Below are 7291 nucleotides of genomic sequence, written 5' to 3'. Positions count from 1 at the left end.
TTTTTTTTTTTTTTTTTTTTTTTTTTTTTTTTTTTTTTTTTTTTTTTACTATTTTTTTTATAACTACCTATACCCAGAATTTAGAATTTAAATTAGACACTTGATGCATCACCTGAGACATGGTCCTGACCAACACGAGTTCTTGTAGCATGTTTTGTCCTCACTCACATGCATTCTAAGAAAATTCCTAAGAAATCACTCAACATACGATTATTCCAGACAAAACACAGTTTGAGCTGCCAGAAATGAATCCCCTTAGATGTGGTCCCTACAGCCCAACACGAGTTCTTGTAACATGTTTTTGTCCTCACTCACATGCATTCTAAGAAAATTCCTAAGAAATCACTCAACATAGGATTATTACAGACAAAACACAATTTGAGCGGCTAGAAATGAATCCCCTTAGATGTGGTCCCTACAGCCCAACACGAGTTCTTGTAACATTTTTGTCCTCACTCACATGCATTCTAAGAAAATTCTTAGGAAATCACTCAACATACCATTGTTCCGGACAAAACACAATTTGAGCCGCCAGAAATGAAGGTGCACGTTGTTGGTATATATAATAACTTTCAATTATTTTAAGCATTTTTTAGCGATTTTATTTTCAAGATCACTTCCATTTACTCGGGTGTCAAAAATTATAAATAAATTATTTTCTTGGATGAAGTTAATTCCAAAAACCAAAAAGAAAAATAGAAAATAAAATAAAAGAATTTAATTCCAATAAAGTGCCACTATTACAATATTCATTATGCTTTTCACTTTCCACATTATTGGTGGATTATTATACTTTTTTAATTTTATTATAAAAAAAAGTTTATTAAAAAAATATGAAAAAATCTACCAAAATCTTAATTTTAGCTTAAAAAATTCCATCTTCAATGATATTTTTTATATATTAATAATTTACCCCAAAAATAATAATATGAAAATTTGAATATCGTTCAGCTAGTTAACATAGCTAGTAGGTCAAAGTTTCAAAATTTTTCACCCGAACGTGTTGGGTTGAATTAAAAAATATTATATTATAAATTTGTTTATATTTGATCTTTTTTTATTATTAATTTAATATTATAGAGTTTAAAATGCATAGTCAAGTATAGTTGTATATTATAATCAAATAATACAATTATACCATTTTAATTTGAAATTATAAAAATGGCTTTGAATCTTATTTTAATTAATATATACGTGTAATTTAAATAATAATTCAATGTTATTATCATCTCACGTCATAAATAAATATTCGAGCCACGTCATAAATAACTATTTAAACTCCTTGATGATATGACAGGTGTGTTCCCATTTTTCGGAGGCTCCTAGATTTTTTTTTTTTTTTTTTTTAATTTATTTTCTTTCCAAGGAGTGTTTATATTTTTTTATCAACAAAACAAAACTATAAATGATTTTTCTAAAACTATTATTTTAATTATTGAGTTATGAAAACAAATATTTTTAATGCACGGTATTTCGTCTATCGTTTGTCTCGTCTTGTAGCAAATGCTGATAAGAGTTTGATATTCTGTATTAAGTGGTCTCCAATGAGCCTACGGATCCAACAACATTCATGGATTTTCCGTCGAGTCACTAACCATGTGAGGAGCTAGTTAGCTGGGTATACAATCTATTCATCTGTGGTAGAAGTATAACTTCTGTGTCTAGATTATTTTTAAAACTTTATAGTTAAGCGTGTTTTTTTGGACTAATTCTATATTAGGTCCAAAGAATTTCCTAGTATGCATGTGACGAATGACAGATATACTGGAATGTCGGTGTGGGAATAGTCTTCACTCTTAAGTAACAAGGAGTAAATATTGTCTGTTTTGGCATGTTACGTATCGCTGTTAGCCTCATGGTTTTAAAACGCATCTACTAGTGAAAAGTTTTCACACTTGTTTCATTCCCCTTTCCAACCGATGTGAGATCTCACAATCCACTCTTTGAGTGCCAACGTCTTCGCTGGCACACCTCCCACAAACTGGCTCTTGACACCATTTGAAATAGTCGAAACCCACCAATAGTAGATATTCTCCACTTTTACTCGTTATGTATCTTTGTCAGCCTCACGATTTTAAAACGCGTCTATTAGGGAGATGTTTCTACCTCCTTATAAGGGGTGCTTCTTTCCCTCTCAAACCGATGTAGAATCTCACAAGGTAACCCGACCAAGTTGTAGGGGAATGTTGAAGCTATCCTGTGTCGAATCTAGATTCCAAATCTTGAACATAGGTCGTTACAGTCAACAAAAAAATTGCTATTATTATTTCTATTCAGTAATTGAATGTTAAAATATTTTTACCACCGTCCATTTTGATTTTAATGGGTCATTTTCATTAACCCTATTATTTAAATATTAATGAGACAACACTAGTAAATAATTGGGCAAATAAATGATGATTATACCATATAATATAATGTGACACATGAAGATAAGTCGGTCGATTAAAATAAGGGCGGTGGGTGAAATACATTTTCAATCAATCGTTTCCCCTACTATTATTTTATATACCTCACATACTTTCTTGTACTACACATTTAAACTATCATATATTAATTTAACTAATGGGTCGCATCAATATTTAAATGAATTTATTATCATATTTTAATTTTTGTTAGTTGAATAAAAAGGGAAGTTAACTAATTTCAAAAAATTATTAGACGATAAATATAAATAATTTAATTTTAATGTGTCAAAACGAGTAAAAGTCAACGAGAATTTATATGTGTTTTAAATTAAAATATTAATATTTTACATTTATTATATTAAAAAAAAGGGTTAAAATTATAATTGTCGGAGAATCTCTAAATCATGATTTAAGAAAAAAAGTGATATTTCCATTACTATAATGAAAATGCTTTCAAAATTTTAAAAAACAATGGTAAAAAAAAAAGTCAAAGTCAAAGAGAGCGTTATTTAATAATTAACATTTTTTTTATTGTCAAATCGAGAAATTAATAAATTAATAAATAATATAATATTTTGGACATGCATCAAACTTCTATTAAAGAAATAATTATGCTATAATAATAATAATAATTTAAAAATATTTTTACCATAATTTAATATATATATATATATATATAGTTTATATTTTAGTTAAAATTATTAATATTTTCTCTTATGAATTTTGCTAAAGTCACCGTGAGCGAGAGCGCGGGTGAGGTCCAGCAGTGATGTTGTTGCTTATCTCATCGTCACGTGTAATTTAATGATTTGTCAGAAAAGTCGTTGTTCCACAGCTTTTATTTAATTAATTAAATATACTCTTATTTTAATTAATTCGTACACATTTTAAAGTTTTAAAAAATTATACTAAACTTTTGAGCATTCGATCCTCACCGTTCAATTTGATTCAAAAAGTTGAAACATTATTTTATAATCATTTCCTCTATATATATATATATATATAATTTAACTATGTATTAATAACAGTGTTCATTTGACTCGATAATTTGACATACTTGAGTTGAGTTAAATATTTTATTTTGGCTTTGAATTGGGTCGTTGAATTGGTTCATAGATTAAAAATTTTAACCCGACCAGCATGAAAATAGAATATTATTTATTTATAAAATTAAAAATTAAAAAAAGAAAAAGAAAAAGATAAAGATGATGGTTGAATTCATTGTTTTGGGACATTTAATTTAGTATGTTGGGACCTATGATGGAGTAGGAATTGAACATCAAAATAAATTTTATTTTATTCAAATTAATTCCAAAGTGTTCATAGCAGCCAACCCCATAAATTTATAATATATTATTTACAAACTAAATTAACAAAATAATATTCTTAAACTATATATATATATATATATATATATATATATATATTCAAAAAATACTTTTAAACGGTTTTAAAAGAAATAAAAAAAATACATTTATCGTCAGTACCATGTTTAAAAAAATACTCATGAACTTTTCAAAGTAACGTTAATATGTTTGTAGATAATCTATGAAGTGTGGATACACAGTTTCGTCCCTATACTCATATTACTCATTTTTTTTAATTTCTTTATACGAAATTAAAGGGTATTAATGTAATTTTTTAAATTTTTTAAAATATTTTTTAATTTTTTTTTTTTAGAGTCAAAGGATATTTACGAGACTTTTAAAGTTGAAAAGTATTTTTAAAATAAACGGTTAAAGATGAGTGGGACATCCGACACATCTATCTATCCGAGTTTTCATTGAGGCACGAACTCTCTTGTGTCCATGCTAAGTTATTTATGGACTCCACACACCGATGAGCGGGGTAAACGTATTGTGTATACGAGGCTCAAGGGAAGTACACAAGAAAGACCTATATGATCCATTGTATGAAGACCCGAAAGACCATCATAGGATTGAAAGTTAGGACCCAAAACGAATAAATTAGGTTTAACTCAAGCAATCACTCGAGCGAAGAAAGGATTTTAATTTGTCGGATTCATAAAAAAGAAAAGGAGCCATCAATTTAATATATAAATTTTAAAGATATTTAGACTCAGGAACGTAAATGTATTAGATATAAATTTATATTTATATTTAATTTTTTAAAAAATTTAATAAATATAAATATGTAAATTCCGAGGGTATTCTTGTAAATCTCAAATCTTAATATTTTGATTTCTTGGGAGACACACTACATGTCGGCAAAAAGTCTGTGCAATAAAAATGAATTATTAAACCAATTTTTAATTAAATAATTTTGAATATTAAACCGACTTGTCGGTATTCTTATCTGATTCTTACCTCAAGAGTGAGATGGACACGTTTTCAAACCAAATTCAAACAAAAAGTAATCTACTTTCTCTCAAAAAGTCAATTTTTTGACTTTTTGACTTCGGTTATATTCACGGGATGGCTTATAGGTGGAGAAGCCTTTTCTGTCCCTCGTTCTTCCTTCCTTACAAGGAGTATGTAAAACATCGTTTCACTCTTAGAAACGAGAAATAAGTAATGTGACCATGTCGTAGGAGAATGTCGGGGCATCAGGTGCTCAATCTGAATTCTGAATCCTAATTCGAATCTTGGACACGGAGCATTATAAATAGTAATACAGTGATACCTCTTCTAGTAAGATGTGGTTCGATGACAAACCAAGATGAAAGCTAGTGGGCATGTAACACCCCAGTAAAGGAGGAGCACATGAATGAACCGAGACCACATCCATTTAAATATAATTTAATCGGTTAATATATATATATATATATATAATTAAATTTTTGACCTTTGTCTTAAATAGCGTTAAAATAATATATTAATGAAACTAATAAATATTAATAATTACGTAAGACAAAATAAAGGTGACATAAAATGATAAGATAAAGAATCAATACAAGGGGAATAAGATTCGGATTACCTTGTTGATCGAATATCTCAAGCCAAGAACACTTTGTTTGAGATTCGAATCACTCCAGAAGCAAGATCGATCATGTCTAGCTTCAATGATTCTTGTTGATCAAATATCTCAAGACAAGAACACTTGTTTGAGATTCGAATCACTCCACAAGCAAGATTGATCATGTCGAGCTTGAATGATTCTACATGCAACCTAAACTACATAGAGTTGCAAAGAAACTTAGCCATTGGCTAAAGAAAAGCACAAATGCTTCTTTTGATATATCTTCTAAGTCTCATTACAAATACAACATAGATGGCTTTATATAGCCTCAAAATGAAACTATTAAAGACATTCCAAAAGTTGTAACATTCACACTTTATGGCCATAATTAGCCATTATGTAAATGTAACCGAAATTAAATAAAAAGTCTTAAAACACAATAACTCTAAATTATAACCCACCCAAAATTTACAACAATAAAACTTTATTCTTCTTCAATGTAGCATGAATTGAAACATCTTTTGATAATTTTGACAACCTTTTCTTCACATCTTCATTGAAGCATATTGTATGATTGATGTCTCTTGGTTCATATCATAAAATAGTAAATTAATACGGACGCAAATGACTTGTTTTCTTGTTTACTGCTTCGTGAGAGGAAAGACTGGGAGCTTCCAAATGAGTTGCAGTCGAACTAGGTGAGAGTTCGTCTCGATCATGGCTAACCAAAGTGAGTGACACTAGAAAAGTCATTCAACCTAGAGCTGTAAAAAAATTTTCGATACTGAATCTTCAAACCCACCAACAAATTCTCGAGAGGGAATAGAGACAATATGCCTTCCTCGCAAATGACCATCCTACCCCTCGAACTTTGACATAACATATCACCTAAAATTTTATCTGAAATTTTTTTCTAGTAGTGCAGCGGTGCATACTATTTGTATTCCGCATGTGACGTGATATTAGTTGATATTATTTGATATTATTATATTATTTTTTTTAATGTTTATTCCATGACTTAGTACGTGATTTTTTAAAATTATTTTTTTGACCATTAAATTAAAAAAAATGTATATATATATATATATATATATATATATTAAACAGGAGGACGTGCAAGCAATAAGATAATAATTGTACAATTTTAGTTGAATCCATGTGCCCATACTCTCTTTCCAATTAACTGTCAAAACAATTTATTTCCTAATTATATCAACATGGAGATCTCTATTTTTAAAATATTTTTATGAACAAATATCAATAAAATATTAATTTTAACATATATTTTTGGAAAGAAATGAAAATGTAATAAATAGAAAAAAATTGAAAATTGAAAATTTTGTTCCGTTGATGAGTTGATTTTTTTTTTTTTGTCTGTTTTTTCAGTTTGGGTTTTTTTGGGATGGGTTGATTTTTTTGTTGGGTCAACTGGACCAGCTCAACTGTTTTTCAATTTATTTGGTTAAATTGTTGAAAACTTAATTTTGGTATAGTTGACTTTTTTTTTATTGAGTCAAACTTGACCAATCCCAAACTGAAAAAAAAATCACGTACTAAGTCATGTTAGTACCAAATGAAAAACTCTCATACTTGAAAATGAATTAATACAGGGAAGGATTCAGATTACCTTGTTGATCGAATAGCTTAAGGCAAGAGTTGTTTGAGATTCGAATCACTCCACATGTAAGATGATTAATCATGTCTAGCATGAATGATTTTGTTGATCAAATATCTCAAGAACACTTATTTAAGATTTGAATCACGTCAAGCTTAAATGATTCTATATGCGACTTAAACTACATAGAATTGCAAAGAAATATCTTTTGATCATTTCAACAACATTTTTTTCACATTCCAATATAATCGATGTTAAAATCAGTTCGAATTCAATATTATTACAAAAATATTGACTTTTCCTCATATATATATATATATATATATATATATATATATATATATATATA

Source organism: Cucurbita moschata, unplaced genomic scaffold (genome assembly GCF_002738365.1).
Source record: "Cucurbita moschata cultivar Rifu unplaced genomic scaffold, Cmos_1.0 Cmo_Scf00031, whole genome shotgun sequence".
Taxonomy (NCBI): Eukaryota; Viridiplantae; Streptophyta; class Magnoliopsida; order Cucurbitales; family Cucurbitaceae; genus Cucurbita; species Cucurbita moschata.
Note: the sequence above shows the minus strand (reverse complement) of the source record.